Raw genomic sequence first — 21836 nt, forward strand, 5'->3', positions numbered from 1 at the left:
TCCGCATCCGCGACGGAGTGCAGTTGAAAGCGTCCAAAGTTCGTCTTTCGATTATGCCGCTTTATTTGTTTTTGTGAGAAGAACGCCCATCTCCCGATTTAGGTCGGAACTTGGGCGTTATTCTCGTTCGATTATAAGCTGGATAGTAACATAGTAGATGACGGCAGAAAAAGACCTGCATGGTCCATCCAGTCTGCCCAACAAGATAAACTCATATGTGTATACCTTACCTTGATTTGTACCTGTCTTTTTCAGGGCACAGACCGTATAAGTCTGCCCAGCACTATCCCCTCCTCCCAACCACCAGCTCCGCCTCCCACCACCGGCTCTGGCACAGACCATATAAGTCTGCCCAGCACTATTCCCCGCCTCCCAACCACCAGTCCTGCCTCCCATCACCGGCTTTGGCACAGACCGTATAAGTCTGCCCTCCACTATCCTCGCCTCCCAACCACCAACCCCTCTTCCCCCCCCACCTGCTCCGCCACCCAATTTCGGCTAAGCTTCTGAGGATCCATTCCTTCTGCACAAGATTCCTTTATGCATATCCCACGCATGTTTGAATTCCGTTACCGTTTTCATCTCCACCACCTCCCGCGGGAGGGAATTCCAAGCATCCACCACTCTCTCTGTGAAAAAAATACTCCCTGACATCTTTCCTGATGCATCAAAAGTAACACAGACAGCAGTTTTTGTGATTGAGACCGAAGATGGCACAGTTAGGGGACACTTTGGTCCTTCGCTTTCCTTGTGTGTTGTCACCTATTGAGGTGTTAGATTTGTTTTCTTTGAACCTGGGCACCTTACTGCCTTCATAACTAATAAGTCAGTAGTGTCCTCAAGTGCTCCCCAGAGAACGCTCTCCTGATTTTCGCGTAAGTAAGCGCCTTGTCCAGCTCGCAGTTAGCCTCTTAATTTTCCTGTATGGCTGGTTTTCCTTTTTTCTTCACTCTGCCAATTTTGCTCCTCTCCCCATTATTGTGGACTAACGATAGTTTGTGGTATCTATTTCTCGTTTTCTTGTTTGTACATTTTTCATTGTATTTTCTACACTTACTGTTAATTGCTTTGAAAAAAAAAAAGAATTTGTGACTCGTCTCATATATTTTGAGTATGAGTTTGCCCTTATGTGATCCCAAAACAAAGAAAAGAGTTCTCACAATGGTTTTCCTGGCAATATAAAAGAAGAATGCAACACTTTGGAAATATATAACAGGAGATGTGGGACATTTTCATCCTCCTCAACATAGATCAAGAACCCATACACAACTTTTTATTAAAACAAACAAATTTATTGGTAATTTATTTATTTATTTGTTGCATTTGTATCCCACATTTCCCCACCTATTTGCAGGCTCATTGTGGCTTACAATATTCCATCATGGCATTCGCCATTCAAGAGTAAAGATACAATTGGTATTACATAAAGAACAAGTATAACATAATAGAGTTAAGCAATCCATTATAAAAAAGAAAACAGTCAAAATATTAGGTAAGTGGTGATGTGATACAATTCCTGTTATTGATCATTGTGGTATGTGCTTTGTTGAAAAGATAAGTCTTTACTGATTTTCAAAAGTTGATTAGGTCGTAAATAGATTTCAGGTCAAGTGGCATAAACAAAGGCCACAGCTTCGCGTTCCTGGTAATAACAACAGGAACCCGAGCAATAAACATATTAAGCAATATACAAAAACCGGGCATTCAGCCATGGCCAGCATGGAGCCCATAGTAAACTTTTAACCCAATTAAAATAACCAAAAACCTTATCCCACCATACCAGCAAGGGCAAATGGTCAGGCCTAGACTAAAGTTAAGGAAGCCCAGGGAAGGAAGAACTAAAGCCCAAGTCTGTGTCGGGCTAGTGTGCCCTCCTGTCAGTAATTTTGGATTTTGTGCGCACTCATACCAGCGGGACAAATTATTTTTTTATTTCCTACCACGCATGGTGTTTTTGGCATTAATCGGCAGTTGGCATGCGCCAACCGGTCGCCACACATGTTGCGCATGAGCCCTTACCGCTACTACTACTACTTAGCATTTCTATAGCGCTACAAGGCGTACGCAGCGCTGCACAAACACAGAAGAAAGACAGTCCCTGCTCAAAGAGCTTACAATCTAATAGACAAAAAAATAAATAAAGTAAGCAAATCAAATCAATTAATGTGAACGGGAAGGAAGAGAGGAGGGTAGGTGGAGGCGAGTGGTTACAAGTGGTTACGAGTCAAAAGCAATGTTAAAGAGGTGGGCTTTCAGTCTAGATTTAAAGGTGGCCAAGGATGGGGCAAGACGTAGGGGCTCAGGAAGTTTATTCCAGGCGTAGGGTGCAGCGAGACAGAAGGCGCGAAGTCTGGAGTTGGCAGTAGTGGAGAAGGGAACAGATAAGAAGGATTTATCCATGGAGCAGAGTGCACGGTAAGGGGTGTATGGAAGGACGAGTGTGGAGAGATACTGGGGAGCAGCAGAGTGAGTACATTTATAGGTTAGTAGAAGAAGTTTGAACAGGATGCGAAAACGGATTGGGAGCCAGTGAAGCGACTTGAGGAGAGGGGTAGTATGAGTAAAGCGAACCTGGTGGAAGACGAGACGGGCAGCAGAGTTTTGAACCGATTGGAGAGGGGAGAGGTGACTAAGTGGGAGGCCAGCAAGAAGCAGATTGCAGTAGTCTAAACGAGAGGTGACAAGGGTGTGGATGAGGGTTTTGTAGAGTGCTCGGAAAGAAAGGGGCGGATTTTACGGATGTTGTAAAGAAAGAAACGACAGGTCTTGGCAATCTGCTGGATATGAGCAGAGAAGGAGAGAGAAGAGTCAAAGATGACCCCAAGGTTTCGAGCTGAGGAGACGGGGATAATGAGAAAGCCATCAAACAGAAATAAAAAACGGGGGGAACGGGGAGGTGGGTTTGGGGGGGAAAATGAGAAGCTCGGTTTTGGTCATATTTAATTTCCGGTGGCGTTGAGACGCTAGATCAATGGGCGGCATTAAGGGCTCAGGCCATAAGTAGGCGCACGCTGGCTTCAGTTTTACCACAGGCCCTTTACCTGGTCCGTTGAAAAAAAGCCCTTTTTCCCAGACGTGGTAAAAACTGGCCCAGCACGTGCCAATAACACATGCCCATGCTAACACAGGCCACGTTTTGCCACAACTTAGTAACTGTGAGGAGGGGTACATGTAGGCAGAGCAAGGGTGCATTGCCAAGCGATGCGCACAACCTATAGAATACAGTCATTGCATAGTGCACTAAGGCATACTACGACTTATTATTTCTATAGTGCTACTAGACATACGCAGTGCTGTACACTTCACATAAAGAGACAGCCCATGCTCGTCAAAGCTTGCAATCTAATTAGGACAGACAAACAGGACAAAAAAGGGATAAGGGAACTACTAAGGTGGGAATGATAAAACATGGGTACTGAACAAGTGAGTAAGGGTTAGGAGTTAAAAGCAGTAACAAAAAGGTGGGCTTTTAGCCTAGATTTGAAGACGGCCAGAGATGGAGCTTGACGTACCGGCTCAGGAAGTCTATTCCAGGCATATGGTGCAGCAAGATAAAAGGAACGGAGTCTGGAGTTAGCGGTGGAGGAGAAGGGTGCAGATAAGAGAGATTTACCCAGTGAACGGAGTTCCCGGGGAGGAATGTAGGGAGAGATGAGAGTGGAGAGGTACTGAGGAGCTGCAGAGTGAATGCACTTGTAAGTCAATAAGAGGAGTTTGTACTGTATACGGAAATGGATAGGGAGCCAATGACGTGACTTGAGAAGAGGGCTAATTATGAGCATAGCAACACTGGCGGAATATAAGTCATGCAGCAGAATTTTGAACAGATTGAAGGGGAGAGAGATGGCTTAGTGGGAGAACTGTGGGAAGCATGTTGTAATAATCTAAGCAAAAGATGAGAAGAGTGTGGATAAGGGTTCTGGAAGTGTGTTCAGAAGGGAAAGGATGAATTTTGGTGTTATTATAGAGAAAGAAATGGCAGGTTTTACCAGTCCCTTGAATATGTGCAGAGAAGGAGAGGGAGGAGTCGAAAATGACCCCAAGGTTAAGAGCTGATGAGAGAGGGAGGATGAGAGTGTTATCCACAGAGACAGAGAATGGGGGAAGAGGAGAGGTTGGCTTAATGGGAAAGATAAGCAGATCAGTCTTGGTCATGTTTAGTTTCAGATGACGCTCATACATCCAGGCAGCAATATCAGACAGGCAGGCTGATACTTTGGTCTGGATTCCTGCTGAAATTTCTGGTGTGGAGAGGTAGATCTGGGAGTCATCAGCATAAAGGTGATACTGAAAACTATGGGATGAGATCAGAGTACCAAAGGAAGAAATATAGATGGAGAAAAGAAGACGTCCCAGGACAGATCCCTAAGGTACACCAACTGACAGTGGGATAGATGTAGAGGAGGATCCACCAGAGTATACACTAAAAGTACAATGGGAGAGATAATAAGAAAACCAGGAAATAACAGAGCCCTGAAATCCAAGTGAGGACAGTGTATCAAGGAGTAGGAGGTAATCAACAGTGTCAAAAGCAGCAGATGGATCGAGAAGGATGAGGATAGAATAGAGACCTTTGGATCTGGCTAGAAAAAGGTCATTGGAGACTTTTTAGCAAGTGTTGTTTCAATTGAATGAAGAGGATGAAAGCCAGATTGAAGTGGATCAAGAATAGCTTGAGATGAAAGAAAGTCAAGACAATGGCAGTGTCCCAGTATCTTGGATAGGAAAGGGAGGAGGGAGATGGGGTGATAGTTGGAAGGACAGGTAGGGTTAAATGAAGGCTTTTTGAGGAGTGGTATGACTATGGCATGTTTGAAGGCATCAGGAACAGCCACAGTGGACAGTGAAAGATTGAGGATATGATAGATAAAAGGGATGACAGTAGGAGAGATAGTGTTAAGTAGATGGGTGAGAATAGGATCAGAGGAACAGGTAGTTTTAATGAGGAAAGAAAATGTGCAGTTTTCTCTTCAATGATTTCAGAAAAGGAGGCAGGGGTTCAAGGAGGGTTGAGAGAATGGACCAAGGGAAGGAGAAGTGGAGGTGACTTGTTTGAGAATTCAAGTTTAATCTTGTGAAACTTATCATGAAAGTACTTAGCCAGACACTGGGGAGAAAGTGAAGGGGGAGTTGGAGGGGAAGGCGCTTTGAGGAGAGAGTTCAGTGTGGCAAAGAGACGTCGAGGGTTTGAGCCAAGAGGATTTGTCAACTGGATGTAGTAGTCCTGTTTGGCAAGTGAAAGAGCAGGTTGGAAGGAGGTCAGAAGGAATTTGAAATGTATGAAGTCAGCATGGGCATGGGATTTCAGCCAAAGGCGTTTGGTTGAGTGGGCACAGGAATGTAGGTAGCGAATTCTAGCGGTCAGCCATGGCTGGGGTTTGGTACGCCTTAGAAAACGGGGAATGGGAGAAGCAAGTGTATCCAGAGCAGAGGAAAGAGTAGTATTATAGGAAGATACAGCCTCATTGACAGACTTGACAAATTGAATAAACATTTATTATGTCTAATATTTAGTAGCCAGAGTTTTTCTTGCCTGGGGGAGTAAAGATTTACTTGAGGATCCAACCCCCCAGGAGACCTTCAAAAGGCAAATCCTGTCTCTGAGGCAAAGACAGGAATACAAGAGCACATGAGAATGGCAGACAAGAAATGGGGAGGAGAGGAACAGAAATTAGATTGGAGACATCATGGTGTGACCTGCACAAATAGGATGAGAGCTGATGTGGAGGACCAGGATTGGGATTGATATCCTCAGCGGAGAGCAGGAGAAAGAGCAAGAGATTACAGAGAAGTGTAGGAGAGGCATGATGACAGCAACAAAGGTGAGATGTCCTCAGATAGAATGGAAATGGTTGAATGGAAAGAAGGAAATGCTGAAGGTTGAGAGCAGAGAAGAAGGGAGAAGACAAAAGAGATGATGAAATGATGAAAGCAGAAGGTGGGCAATGTGTTCCTGCGGTATACAGTGGTTTCATATGGAGAAAGAGATTGGGAAGAGACAGTACCAAGAAGAGAAAGTCTACTGGAGCCATAAAAACGTAACTGGGAGAAAATACAAAGTGTATAGAGAAAATGCTTCTGGAGCACCTGGAGTGAAGGCCCTGGGAGGATCGGGGTGGACCAGGAGTCACCCCGGAGAAAGCTGTGAAGATATGCAGATGGGCTGCAAGTCCTCCACAGCACCTGGAAGGCAGCAGGTGGGAGCACTGGGTGCCTTCGTCACACACCTCCCAGCCAAGAAAAGGCTTACCAGGGGTTAGGCTGAATCCAGCATTCCTCCCCCTGAGGGTTTCATATCAGCTTACACCAGTTTATGAGCTGCTGTGAGTGCTCCTACATTGTGGTGCCCAATACAGCTCTGCACCAGTACTCTATAATGGCTTAAGCGTTGTACAGTTGGCACTAAGTGAGTCCCATTGTGGCGCATACATCTTGGTGCCAAGTTATAGAATTGCCCACTGGATTGACAAACTTCTCATGTTTAAGTCAGACAGCTGCACACATAGAGGATTATAGCTACAGGCTTCTGATGTGTGTCTACGCCCTGAAGGTTATGATTACCTAATGAGAATCCAATCCTTCCTATGTCTTATTGCCATTATTGTGACATGTTGTGCTCTTAATCATTTTTGAAATTGTTCAGTATGAACAAGTGTAAATTAAGTAAGTTTCATGTAAGCCTTGAAAACGTAACCACCAATCAGGAGCGAGCGTACTGAAACAACATCGCTCTGATCTCAGGTAACACAACCATTAATTATGGATAAGCATTTAGGTCAGTTGTGCGACCAAACAGGGAAAAGAAGAAATTACTTCATTTTAGAGGATTTAGGGTGCTTGATTTGCTATTCAGTTGTGAGCAGCTGCAGCTAGAAAACTGGAAACATGCCGAAGTCAAGCAACGAGGAGAGAAAAGCAACAAAGAGAAAGATTGTGTTTGCAGACTTGACTAGTCAACTTGACTTGAATGTAATTATGGCCAACCCTTCATAATATAATACATAACTGGTGCTATGTGCAGGCAGACTGTCATTAATAGACTAAAGCAGAAGGTAGCCTTATGTAGTGCGGTAACAACAAGAAGGGTTGATATGTATTTTTCATCTTCTTATCTCATTCCTCCATTTCTGCTTCATTCAACCAGACATCAATCAAAGCAATCAACGGTGTTTAGTTGTTCAACATTTTCACAGGTGTTCCCTGAATGAGCAGCAAAAAAACCACCAGGGGGCTGAGGTGGCCATTTTGAGGCTGGGATCCCCAGGACAGTAGCATCCAGTGATCGTTCTTGCCCCCTAATACCCACTAAGTAGACTTCAGTAGCTACTGAGGGGCATAAGAAAGTGGGGGCACTTTGGGAAGGGGATCGGAGATGTGAAGTAATTTTTGAACGCACTGGCCCTGTTAAATTTTTTTTCCTGGGAGCACTGAGCTGTGCTTTAGTGGCCTGAGCTCCTGGGGTGGAAAAATAATCACATCTCTTGAGCTGGCATTATCTACTTATTCATTTTACTTAATAAAGATCTGATGTTCATGCTTTGCATGATGTACATTAACGGCCAACAATGAACACTATTCCTTTAGCACAGCCTAATAGTTGCAGCTCTCTAAATATCTCAATGTGACCATCTAAAACTCCTGCTAGCTACAACGGAAATAAATTGCTTAGAGAGTCACCTGGACTGCTCATTAAACTTATTCCTTATTAAACTATTTTATAAGAATATTTAATAATTTAGTAACTATTGTAAGACGCTCTCAGTCAGAATATTGGTTATAAATGCAAGGGGACATTTAGGGGTAAATTCTATATATGGCGTTAAAAAAATTGGTGCCAAAACATTTTATTCTATAAGCCGTGCTTAAAGTTAGGCATGGTTTATAGAATAGTGCTTATGCCCGGGAATCACACCTAACTGAAAAGTGGTGTAAATGTATGTGCCGATATTAGGTATCTCTCTTCATTCTATAACAACGCACATAAATGTTAGGAACTTCCCCATTCCACCCATGACCCTCCTATCTCCTAGCCCCCTTTTTCAACTCGCACGGAAATGCAATTAAATTTCATTAGTGCCAAGAACTGGTTATTAGCAAGCTAATTATCAGCACTAATTAGCTTGTTATTCAATTAAATTGCACATGCAAATTGGGTGCATCCCAAAAGCAATATTTAGTGACTTTTATCGAAATTAGGGGGTTGTTTCCTAAAAAGGCCAATCAGCAAAGGTAGAGGTAGATAACTGTCCCTTAAACTGTACAAGGATGGGAAAACTCTAAATTATAAGTACATAAGTGATGCCTTACTGGGAAAAGACCAAAGCTCCATCGAGCCCAGCATCCTCTCCTCGACAGCGGCCAATCCAGGCCAAGGGCACCTGGCAAGCTTCCCAAATGTACAAACATTCTATACATGTTATTCCTGGATTTGTGGATTTTTCCCAAGTCCATTTAGTAGCGGTTTATGGACTTGTCCTTTAGGAAACCGTCCAACCCCTTTTTAAACTCTGCTAAGCTAACCGCCTTCACCACTTTCTCTGGCAACGAATTCCAGAGTTTAATTATACGTTGGGTGAAGAAAACTTTTCTCCGATTTGTTTTAAATTTACTACACTGTAGTTTCATCGCATGCCCCCTAGTCCTAGTATTTTGGGAAAATGTGAACAGACGCTTCACATCCACCTGTTCCACTCCACTCATTATTTTATATACCTCTATCATGTCTCCCCTCAGCCGTCTCTTCTCCAAGCTGAAAAACCCTAGCCTCCTTAGTCTTTCTTCATAGGGAAGTCGTCCCATCTCCGCTATCATTTTAGTCGCCCTTCGCTGCACCTTTTCCAATTCTACTAGATCTTTCTTGAGATGCGGCGACCAGAATTGAACACAATACTCAAGGTGTGGTCGCACCATGGAGCGATACAACGGCATTATAACATCCTCACATCTGTTCTCCATACCTTTCCTAATAATACCCAACATTCTATTCGCTTTCCTAGCTGCAGCAGCACACTGAGCAGAAGGTTTCAATGTATTATCAACTACGACACCCAGATCCCTTTCTTGGTCTGTCTGTAACTCCTAACATGGAACCTTGCATGACATAGCTATAATTTGGGTTCTTTTTTCCCACATGCATCACCTTGTACTTGTTCACATTAAACGTCATCTGCCATTTAGCCACCCAGTCTCCCAGAAAAAGAGGACAAATCTATGCCTGAGGTTTTCAATGTTCAGTACTCACTCTATGGGATGCCTTTCCAATCCGGTTAAGATTGTGGAAATCGTTAAAGAAATTTACCCCCGGATTCTATATATGGCACCTAGATTCTGCAGGGAAATACAAGCATAACCTAATTGATGTAACAAGGTAATCAGCGTTTTTAAAAGCACTTAACAAGCAATAATGAGCAGTAATTCGCAATAATTATAATTTATGCACAGAAATCGCTAAACGTATTCTATAAAGAACTGTGCCTAAATTGAAAAAGCATGCAGCTCAAAATAAACCGCGTAACTTAAAAGGGGTGTGTTTATGGGCATATTTATGGGCATTTTGTGGGCGTTTCAAAATTTCTGTGCGCAATTACAGAATACAGGTCAGTGTACCTAAATCTACACACAGGGATTTACACCAGCTTTTTATTGACGTATATGGATGTGTGTAGATTTAGGTGCTATGTATCAACTAAGCATATTCTATACATCGTGCCTAAATCTTATAGAATACGCTTAGTTCCGCACGGAGTTTTTAGGTACCATATATAGAATCTGCTCCTTAGCTGCTGATGCTCAAAACTACTGCCCTTGTTAACATGCGGTTAACGGATTTACACACACATAATACAGCGCTGAATGCTTAGAGGGCTCAAGTGCTGGTATGTGCACTAAAGATGGCTGGAAATTATATTTAAATGGATATTCACTAGACATGCTGCCAAACAGATATCCCTATGACTTGTTTTTCCAAAAATGGTATTTACAGATGGATGTGTCGAGCATGAAAACCTCTAGCTCAAAGCCACAATCGAATCAGAAATTTAGATCTTTTTTTTTTTTTTTTTTTCATTTAGTCATCAAAGATAACATGAAATGTTATTTACAGAAAAAGAAGAAAAAAAAAATAATAATATCAATTATACATAGGTAAATTTACATCTTGTAGACCACAACTTAAGGACAAGATACAAGGTAAAACTTTCTGAGTAACCTCATAGGAAAAAAAAGCAAACCAAAGGGCAGAGGCATGAGGAACACCCACAGCCAGAGAACTCAGCACTTTCACTCTCTATTGGGCGTCCTGGGTTAATCCATCACTACTTTCTTTGGCTGATAATAATTCTCTCAACTTCTTGGGTTCCATAAATATATAATTAACAGAACCCAGGGATATTATACAACGACATGGAAATATTAACTTAAACGAGCCCCCTTTTGCAAGGGTTCTAGCTTTTAAATTCAAAAACTCCCGCCGACGGGCTTGAGTCTCCCTGGTTAGATCAGGAAATATACGCACAGTTTCCCCAAGAAATTTATCATTCAAATGACGAAAATATAATTTAAAAGTATTCATCTTATCCATTTCAAGTGCAAAGGAAACTATAAGAGTAGTTCTCTCTGTTACCAGTTCTATAGAGTTTTCCAAAAACTCTGTTAAGTTCATCTCAGGTTGTTGTGGTGAAGGATTCAAAGGATTAGACTTTCTTCCAGTTATGTATTGAAGCCGAACAATAGGAGGGAATCCCTCAAGTGGAAATCCAAGTATTTCTGTATAATATTTACGTAGCATCTCCATAGCTGGAATTAGGGGCGACTTGGGAAAATTAATAAACCGCAAATTATTCTTCCTCCCTTGATTTTCGAGAGATTCTAGTTTCCTCACTAGAACCTCTCTATCTTTGACCACTGTCCCTGCAAAATTCTGAAGAGCAGAGAGTTCAATCTTTAAAGATTCCATTTGACCTTCTTGGATTTGCATTTTCTCTGTAAACTGTTTCTGAACTTGTTTCACATTATCAAATTCTTGAGTAAAAGAATTGATTACCTGGGAGAGTAGAGAATTCATACCCTGGATAACTTCCCATATAGAGTCTAACGTTACCACTTCAGGTCTCTTCACCTCCCGAAATACCGGTGCAACTCCCGTTGGAGTGGGGGTAGACGTGGACAAAACCCCCCCCAATCGGGGAAAGACCACCAACTAGGCCTCCTGAAGGCGGTAGAATCTTCTCCACTCTGGGCGTTCCATCCGTCTTCTCCGTCAGGGTCATAATGCTTCCGGGTCGTGGAGGAATGGTATTCCCTGGCGGACTCAAAGAGATCGCCTCCGCGCTGTTTTCCGCCGATGTCATCGCGGAAAGCTCCGAAGCGGGCGCCCGCATAGCCAGCGGTTGAATCCCGAACTGCTCTAAGATTGCTTTGCGAGGAGGGGGTACATTCCCAGGTACGGAGGCCAAGCCCTTGGGTTTTCCCTTCCATTTCCCCATGACCAGCACAGGGTACGGATCTAACTTCTCGTTGCACAGTCTAGTGAGTCGGGAGCTCAAACACGCACGTCTGCTCTATTCGGCCATCTTGTCTCCCAGAAATTTAGATCTTTTTCTGGTTCAACTATGGCTGTGAGCTAGACATTTTTTTTTTCGTTGTTTTTAGCAAAACGTCTCAATTCGGACTTTAGACGTCATATTGAAAAAGACCCTCCATGCAAATACCGTGAAGCAGGGTATTTCAACTGTTTGGAGTATCTCTGCGGTATTCTAAAGATACAGTTTATGATATACAATACGTAAACTCTTTATTTTTGCATAATTCTTTCTTTCTTTTGCTGAGATCTAAAGGAAAGCAAAAAGACACTACAATTTAAGCTAATTATATTTGAAAGTTTACAATTAATCCCAAGAAAGTAATCGGAGTGCATCTCCTTTCCTCTCCTGCAACCAGCCCATTACATCTTGTACTAGAATTTTAGGCAAGCGAATCCATTTATTTGAAGATTACTTTGCATATATAATTGAGTTGGTCAGGGTAAAATGCTTCAAATATATTGAACAAAGTAATTAAAAGAAGTAACTTCAGTGCTTCCCTACGTTCCACTATGGTCTTATGACTGCTCTGTAAATAGCAGATTAAAACCTACTGGACCAGATCTCTCTTTGTGATGTATGCTTTCATGGATTAAGGGGGAAATGGAAATGGGACTTGATATACCACCTTTCTGAGGTTTTTGCAACTACATTCAAAGCAGTTTACACATATTCAGGTACTTATTTTGTAGCAGGGGCAATGGAGGGTTAAGTGACTTGCCCAGAGTCACAAGGAGCTGCAGTGGGAGTTCCCCAGGATCAAAGTCCACTGCACTAACCACTAGGCTACTCCTCCACTAGCAACATTCCCTGTAGAAGCCTGCCCTTGCAGATCAGCAATGCGGCCGCGCAGGCTTCTGTTTCTGTGAGTCTGACGTCCTGCACGTACGTGCAGGACGTCAGACTCACAGAAACAGAAGCCTGCGCGGCCGCGTTGCTGATCTGCAAGGGCAGACTTCCACATAGAATGTTGCTAGTGGAATAGCTACATTCCATGTAGAATCTCAAATAGTAGCAACAGAATCTCAATAGTAGCAACATTCCATGTAGAATCTCAAAAGAATCTGAAATAATAGCAACATTCCATGTAGAATCTCAAATAGGGAAAAGGAAATGGGATTTGATATACTGCTTTTCTGAGGTTTTTGCAACTACATTCAAAGCGGTTTACACATATTCAGGTACTTATTTTGTACCAGGGGCAATGGAGGGTTAAGAGACTTGCCCAGAGTCACAAGGAGCTGCAGTGAGAATTGAACTCAGTTCCCCAGGATCAAAGTCCACTACACTAACCACTAGGCTACTCCTCCACTCAACCTTAACCTTCCATTATCCCCAAAACCTATTAATCTTTGCTATTTCATAGATAAAACTCATAGTAGCTGGTAACTCTTGGACTTCTTCATCTGGCACTTACATCGTGATCATTAGGAAGTTAATAAATTATTATTTTTTCTACCATGCATGCTTGAAAGAAAGAAATATTATGTGTGACTAGTAGAACTCTTTGTGGCCCTTTTACTAAACTGCGTAAGTGTCTACGTGCGCCCAACACACGCCAAAGTGGAGTTACTGCCTGACTACCACGTGGCTCTTGCAGTAATTTCATTTTTGGCACGAGTCCGATACGCACGTCTGAAAAATACCACTAGGTCAATGGCTGGTGGTAAGGTCTCAGACCCAAAATGGATGCGCGACAATTTTGATTTTGCCACACGTCCATTTTCAGCAAAAAAAAAAAGGCCTTTTTTACAGGCGTGCTAAAAATGGATCGACGTGCGCCCAAAACCCGCACCTACACTACTGCACTTTGTAAAAGGACCCCTGTATTTCTAGCATGAAAGTCACATCTTACGTGGTTGTTTATAATGATTGGCGTTATCATTGTTCTAGTCATATAACTGAACTGAACTGAATAAGACCTAAATCTCTATACTTGACTACCAAAGCCTACTCTACCATGAACGAACTTTCAACGAAATACCACACTATCTCTTATTCCTAACATGAACTCTTTATACATGACTGCTTAATCTACTATGTAAATCATGATCTTTAATGTAATACCACTTGTATCTCTCACTCCGGAATGGCGATCGCCATGACTGAACAATGTAAGCCACATTGAGCCTGCAAATAGGTGGGAAAATGTGGGATACAAAAGCAATAAATAAATAAAAAACTTATCCTTAAAAAATCATGATCATATCAGACCTTAGATCAACAAGGGCGTTAGATTAAAAAATGATGAAATAATATTATTTCAATATGACTTTTGAAAAATTTGTCAGCAGGTCTATACAGGTTAGTTGAAGTGCTTCTGGCTTTTTCAGGAGGCATTGCAACGTGACCAACTCGAAAGTCATTCACTGTTCAGTGTTCATATACTGCAGTATTAATTGTCCAAAAGACACAATACCTTTCAAATAGTTTTTATCTCCGTAATTTAGAGCTCACTAAAGCTCAGCGGGAATGTGTGAGAGTGGTCAGGTACTACACACAGTACAGAAAATAAATTATGTGCTGTTCATCCTTCAGAGGACATTTCAAGTTATCTACAGTATCTTTTGAGCAGGCCAAGTTCAAGTATGTCTTAAAAGCGACAACTGGAGAATAAAACAAGCGTACTTTGAAGTACCGTGCTCTGGAGGAAAATGCCTTTACAAGATCATTTTGTCTGTCTGCCTGCCTTTCCTCTCTCTAAATGCACCACTTCCCTGACGTCCTCTGAACCAGTCATCCAATTTCGTACAAATTTCTGCCACACAGAGTACAGCACCCATGTTAACCTGCATCTCAAACGTTTCATGTGGTTTCAACACCCCCCCAACACTTAGCATTTCTTAGTTTTATTGATGTAGTTTGATTTATTATTTTGATGCTACAAATCTAAAATACACAGGAAAAAAAGGAGGTAAAAACCCTCACGGAACCCTCCACTACTGCCAACTCCAGACTTCGCGCCTTCTGTCTCGCTGCACCCTACGCCTGGAATAAACTTCCTGAGCCCCTACGTCTTGCCCCATCCTTGGCCACCTTTAAATCTAGACTGAAAGCCCACCTCTTTAACATTGCTTTTGACTCGTAACCACTTGTAACCACTCGCCTCCACCTACCCTCCTCTCTTCCTTCCCGTTCACATTAATTGATTTGATTTGCTTACTTATTTTTTATTTTTTGTCTATTAGATTGTAAGCTCTTTGAGCAGGGACTGTCTTTCTTCTATGTTTGTGCAGTGCTGCGTATGCCTTGTAGCGCTATAGAAATGCTAAATGATAAATAGTAGTAGTAGTAGTAGTAATATAGAACAAAAAAAGTGAGGATACAAAAAAATTGTATTTATTCATATAAAATGACCCGACACGGCCGTGTTTCGGCCCAAAGGCCTGCCTCAGGGGTCTTTAACAATCTGGAGTAGAATGATATGAAACGTGCACGGTGAAAATATAATATAGCGGAACTCTCTTGGATCTCCTCTCCTCAGAAAATTTTTTTTTGTGATGGCCAGGAACAAGCCTGATATACTCCTCTCCTAAAAAGCGTGTGCAATTGCCAATCTAAAATACTCAGTGGCTTACAATAAAGTATACCACATGTTTAGGATCCCTTTTACAAAAGTGCAGTAATTTATTGCATTTAACAACAAAAGTGAACATGTGGCAAGTGTAGAGGCTGAGCACTAATTGTTGGGGCAGTGGGTGGGCCCGCAGTTAAAATGGGTGGACCTTCCAGCCCCCCTACCTTTGTCCTTCATCTTTCTCCCTCTCCTCTGCCCCCGGATCCAGTGATTGCCCGTGGTTTAGCAACTCTCGTCCCCGCAGTCTACCTCAGTATCTTCGCTGGCGGCACATATCCGCTGCTTGTGTCGGCCAAACAGACTTCCTTCTGCCAAGTCCCACCAGAGAGGAAAAAGGAAGTGATGTCAGCAAGGGCGGGATGCTGCAGAGGGAAGCCTGCGGAGCCAACACAGGTAGCAGATGTGCATTGCTGCTGCTCCCCGCAAAGATGCTGAGGTAGGTCAGGGGAGGGAGTTGGGAGCAAATGCTGGATTCAGGGGTGGGAGAAAGGTGAGTGAGGTGGCTGCAACTGAACTTTTTTGGTGGGCCTGTGCCGACCCGTGCCCACCCGTAGCTACACCACTGGTTGAGGTGTGTGGCCAAAATGTCTTCTGCAGTTACTGCACTGGAATGTTCTTTACTGCACTTACAGATTATTTGCATTTAGTATAGATGTGTTTAGCACTTCCTCTTAAAGCAGCAGAAAGTGTACCAGCAATATCTCCACGAATGACAGCACATGGCAAGTACCCTATATTATGGTAAAGTAGAAAGTGGGATGTTTGACCACAGCAAAACAAAACCTGGAGAGATGGATCTTAAAAGTACTTGTTTATTGATGAAAAAAAGGACTCGACACAACCGTTGCGTTTCGGCCGTTAGGCCTACATCAGGAGTCTACAAAACACACATATATACAAATAAAAATTGAATGAAAATTAAAATTAAATAGAGATTAAATAAAAGCAAACCTTATATAAATAAAGATGCAAATACCAGAGTATTAAACGCAAATGGTAATGGAAAATATTACAAAATAAAAATTAGTAAAATATTGCGATAATCAAAAACTTATTTAAAGCATAAATAAACATGTATATACATCAGTTGCTAAATACAAGCCATACGGACAAAGATATCTGTATGAACATAAAATAGTAATATTTCATAAAAAATATATACAATAAGCTACAGATAAATGATAAGTAAAATATAGAAATTAACTATACAAAGCTTATAAATAAAATATAATGTTCTATAACAATGCGCATAGATTTTAGAAATGCCCATGACCCGCTCATTCCACTCCCATAGCCACGCCCACTTTCAACTATGCGACTTAGAATTTACGTGCACCATGGCACAGAATACACTTAGGAGCCCTTTTACTAAGCTGCGTTGGAGCCTATGTGCGTCCAATGCACGCCAGTTTGGAATTACTGCCCAGCTACCGCAGGGCCCGTGTGATAATTTCATTTTTTACGTGCGTCCACTACGCGCACTAGAAAATACTTTTTATTTTCTGGTGCGTGGCGAAAACCGGACGGTAATTGGCATTCTACATGCATAGATGATTACCGCACGGTTAATGTGAGTGAATGGGTGGCGATAAGGTTTCAGACCCAGAATGGACACTCACCAATTTTTATTTTGCCGCATGTCCATTTTCGGCAAAATAAAAAACAGGCCTTTTTTGCAGGTGCGCTGAAAAATGAATCTGCGCACGCCCAAAACATGAGCCTACACTAGCGCAGCTAATTTTTCAGCACACCTTAGTAAAAGGATCCCTTAGTGAGTTGTGTGCGTAAATCTTAATTAGTGCCAATTAGTGCTGATAATTGCTTGTTGACATCCAATTAACAGCACTGATTATCTAGTGAACCAATTAAGTTATTGTTATTGAATATGTTTTGATTTCCATGCGGAAATTAAGGCATCATATATAGAATCCTGGGGTAACTGCTTAATGCACTTTGATAAAAGGGTCTCAGAGACGATTAAGTTGATTTAATTCAGACATTGTTATTCTGCTTGTCCCAGACAGTTCCAAGAATATGGCCCTCTGCGTCTAAATCTATGCGCCAGGATTTACGCCATGTTGTTACTGGTGTAAATGGAGGCACGTACATTTAGGCGTTAGGATCAGGGGCGTATCTGAACTGCGGCGGTAGGGGGGGCCAGGGCCAGAGTGAGGGGGCACATTATAGCCCCCCCCCGCCGCCGCCATTGCCGATCCCCCTCCCCCCAGCCGCTGCCATTGTCAACCTCCCCCTCCGTTGTTGTCACCTACCTTCGCTGGCGTGGGACCCCAACCCCATGTGCAGGACGTCAGACTCAGAAGAAACTTTCGGCGCCAGCTTTACTGGAAGAAGAAATGAAAGGACCTCGGCTTGGCTGGCGGGGGTTGGGGGTCCCCCACCAGCTGACGGAATTCTTTTAACGGCAGCGGCAGGAGGACGCGGACCTCGGCTGGCAGGGGTTGGGGTCCCCCGCCAGCGAAGGTAGGCGACAACAACGGAGGGGGAGGGTTGGCAGCGGTAGGGGGGTCCAGGGCGAAATCTGCGGGGGCCCAGGCCCCTGAGGCCCCACACAGATACGCCCCTGGTTAGGATATCAACTAAGTGTATTCTATATACTGTGCCTAACTCTAAGAGCTGCTTATAGAATATGCTTAGGCTGAAATGTTTTCCATGCCGATTTTTTTAGGCGCTATATATAGAATCTGCCCCTAAACGTAAATTTGGGCATCCAAGTTTACAGAATTAGGGGGGATGATGACCATCACCAAAGCAAGAAAAGCAAATCAATTGTTAAAAAAAAGTTTGGACAATCAGACTTAAATCAGTATGAATTTGCGGTAAGCGCTAACGCATGCTTAGTACAGCTTAAAATGACCTACAGCAGGACGTACTCAGGCATCCTGCAGTAATTTTTGTGATCTGTGCGCGCAAACCGCATGCTAATAAATATTTTTCTACTTTATCACAGAGGTGGTATGCCTGGGGGGGGGGGGGGGTGGACAGCAAGCATTTATGTTCTAATCCAGTGGTTTCCAAACCTGGTCCTGGAGGCACCCCAGCCAGTCAAGTTTTCAAGATATCCACAATGAATAATTCATGAGAGACATTTGCATGCAGTGGAGGCAGTGCATGCAAATGTCTCTCATGAATATTCATTGTCGGTATCCTGAAAATCTGACTGACTGGGGTGCCTCCAGGATCAGGTTTGGGAACCACTGTTCTAATCAATTAGCGCAGCTACATTACCACATGCTAACTGATTACTACAAGATTAACCCTTCCTGCCAATACAATAGGTATTAATTGAAAAAAAAAAAGGAAAATCCGCCATTTTTTTTGCTGCGGTAAAAATGGCCATAGCATGCAGGAAAAACTCGCATAAGGGTGAGTTAGCTTATTAAAAGGACCCTTAAAAGAGCAATTTTCAAATCCTCTTGGAAACTTAAATGTCTTCTCACACTGTCAGATAAATTCTTTAAAACATGGAAACTAGGGCTAATTTGGTATATCTTTTCAGAAAACATCAGAAGTCTACAGGGCATGAGAGAGCAAGAAACAGACTTTAAATAAGGCTGAGTAAACATTTATTTGACAGTTATGAGGAAATAAAAGCATCTGACACCTGAGTACCTGATGCTGTAAAAGTTTAATTAGATTTATGCACTAGTCATCTTTGAGTTGGAAGCAGTGCAAAGAAAACCTACAAAAATGCTTTGGGATTTGCATTGCAAACCATACGAGGACAGACTTCCAGACCTGAACATGTATACCTTAGAGGAAAGGAGAAACGGGTGACATGATACAGACGTTCGAATATTTAAAAGGTATTAATCCGCAAACAAACCTTTTCCGGAGATGGGAAGGCGGTGGAACTAGAGGACATGAATTGAGGTTGAAGGAGGGCAGACTCAGGAGTAATGTCAGGAAGTATTTTTTCACGGAAAGGGTGGAAGATACGTGGAATGCCCTCCTGCGGGAGGTGGTGAAGATGAAAACGGTAATGGAAATCAAACATGCTTGGGATAAACACAAAGGAATCCTGTTTAGAAGGAATGGATCTACGGAATCTTAGCGGAGATTGGGTTGCGACACCGGTAATTGGGAAGCAAAAGCAGTGCTAGGCAGTCTTCTACAGTTTGTGCCCTGAGAATGGCAAAGACAAATCAAACATAAAAAAATATCACATACCATGTAAACAGAGTTTATCTTGTTGGGCAGACTGGATGGACCGTACAGGTCTTTATCTGCCGTCATTTACTATATGCTACTATGAGCTAAGCAATTCATAGAGAGCATTCAAGAACTCAGGCTGCTGAAAAAGTTGGATCAATTCCTGTAAATACCAACTCCCTCATTATTGGGAAATGCAGATTGTGGGTTCTGGCATTTTCTGGAGTTTTACTTACCAAAGTATTCTACAAGTATTGTAGAATTCCAACTTGGTAGTAAAGGCTGCATTGTAAGTAAGAGAGAAAGCGATCTGACAGTTACTTTTATATATAGCAAAACCATTTTTATAATGTTAATTATTTTTAGAATGAGGTCAATTTAGATTTAGATCTATTATTTATAATCCACCCCTATCCAGGGTGGAACACAATAAAACATACATAAAAATATACATGCACATCACGTCTACAACAACACATCAACAGCATACAAAGCAACGATACCAACCAGCATAGTTCCAAAATACTACCAGGTCAATATTTAAAAGACTTGTCCAGGTAACTTTGGATGTTACCTAAACAAATATTTGGGTCTTACAATCCTCCTTTCCCTTCTCAGGGTAGCAAAACCTTTACATAATTTTATTTAAAACCCCTTTACAAAAAGTAGAACCCCCCCTACAAACAAACAAACAAATAAACAAAAAACATAAACAAAACAAAAATACCCTGCTCCGCCCATGGCCCTCCCATTTTGACTCGTGTGTAAAATTTAGGTGTGACTTTTAGTTATGTGCATAATTATGGAATAAGGACGCACTGTGCTTACATATAAGTGCGGGCATTTGCACCACATTTTTGTTGGTGTAAATGTCTGCACCTAAACGTAGGTGGATCCCAGGGCTTAAGCTCTGTTCTATAAACCATGCCTAACTTTAGGCCTGGTTTATAGAATATTGCTATGCCTTTTTTTTTTCGGTGGTGACTTTTTAGGCACCATGTATAGAATTTCCCCCAAAGAATACATTCAGCACTGAGAATTTTGGAGCAAGGAAGCACCAGGATACATAGGTTCACTAAAGAAGTGCAATGAGCATTATTGTCAATTGGCATTTAAAGGGCCAATATCCATTCTAATGGATAAAAAGATAAAGAATATTTTGCAAGATGTTAATGTGAACAAGTTTGACTTGCTCCAATTTCTGTAAAAAAAAAAAAAAAAAAAAAACAACAACCCTTAAACTGAAGACCTTTTCAAATGTTTTCCCTTTGGGACTGAACCGTTACCTAAGGATTAGTCAAAATAACTTATCTGTTTTTCATTTTGAAAAGGTTCTGTGGAAGTGGCACATAGAAAATCTGAAATGCAAGCGCAGTTGTTGTGTACATTTCAACTCTCAATGACCCAGAACAAACATGGAACTCTGCTGGACCTCTAGAACTGAAAGCAACAAGAAAAAAAAAAAAAAAAGAAAACAGACTGAAAACCTGAGTTTGGCTCTGGTGCTAATCAACGCTGTGCCTCAGTCTGTGCTTGGAGGTTTGGCAGAACTTTGCAACACTGAACTGATTTGAGGCATAAAGTCAAAGGACTGCATTTGAATTCTTTATGAAGAATTTAAATGCACTCCTTTGACTTTGCACCTCAAATCAGTTCAGTTTTTCTTTGCAGGTGCTGAGTATTGCTAAGTGCACATGCAAGGACAGAGGTTGAATCCAGCGTCTGTTCGAAAACCTGATTCTTAATGAGTCAAAAGATGGTATAGAGTTGAATAAATAGAAGTTAAACTACATTTGTGAACTTGTTTTGTAGGGAGGTACAGGATGAACATCCTGTTCAAACTCTCAGAATTCCATGACCTGAAGCAAGTATTGCAAAATCAGTTAGCTGCTCGATCACAGGTTCTTTGGAAACTCCTCTGCTTAAGACCACAGAACGCTGAAAGATGGAGGAAAACTCAAATAAGTACAAATACAGCTACAGTGATTATATTCCTCCCCTACTTTAAAAAGGTTCTTTCAGATTCCAACGAGATAACAGATACAATCCATCTAAAGATACGAGTGTACCCCTATCATAAAGATGAACGTGGAGGGGCATAATTGAACGAAAACGTCTATCTCCATGGGCGTTTATCTCCGAGAACGGGTCCGTGAAGGGGCGGACCGAACCGTATTTTCGAAAAAAATAGACGTCCATGTTTTATTCGACAATTTGTGAGCTGGGCGTTTTTGTTTTTCAGCGATAATGGAAAATGAAAGCGCCCAGCTCAAAAACGAATAAATCCAAGGCATTTGTTCGTGGGAGGGGCCAGGATTCGTAGTGCACTGTCCCCCCTCACATGCCAGGACATCAACGGGCACCCTAGGGGGCACTTTTACAAAAACAAAAAAAAAAGGTAAAAGAGCTCCCAGGTGCATAGCACCCTTCCCTTGTGTGTTGAGCCCCCCAAATCCCCCTCAAAACCCACTGCCCACAGGTCTACACCATTGCTATAGCCCTAAGGGGTG

This window comes from Microcaecilia unicolor, chromosome 5, assembly GCF_901765095.1.
Source record: "Microcaecilia unicolor chromosome 5, aMicUni1.1, whole genome shotgun sequence".
Classification (NCBI taxonomy): domain Eukaryota; kingdom Metazoa; phylum Chordata; class Amphibia; order Gymnophiona; family Siphonopidae; genus Microcaecilia; species Microcaecilia unicolor.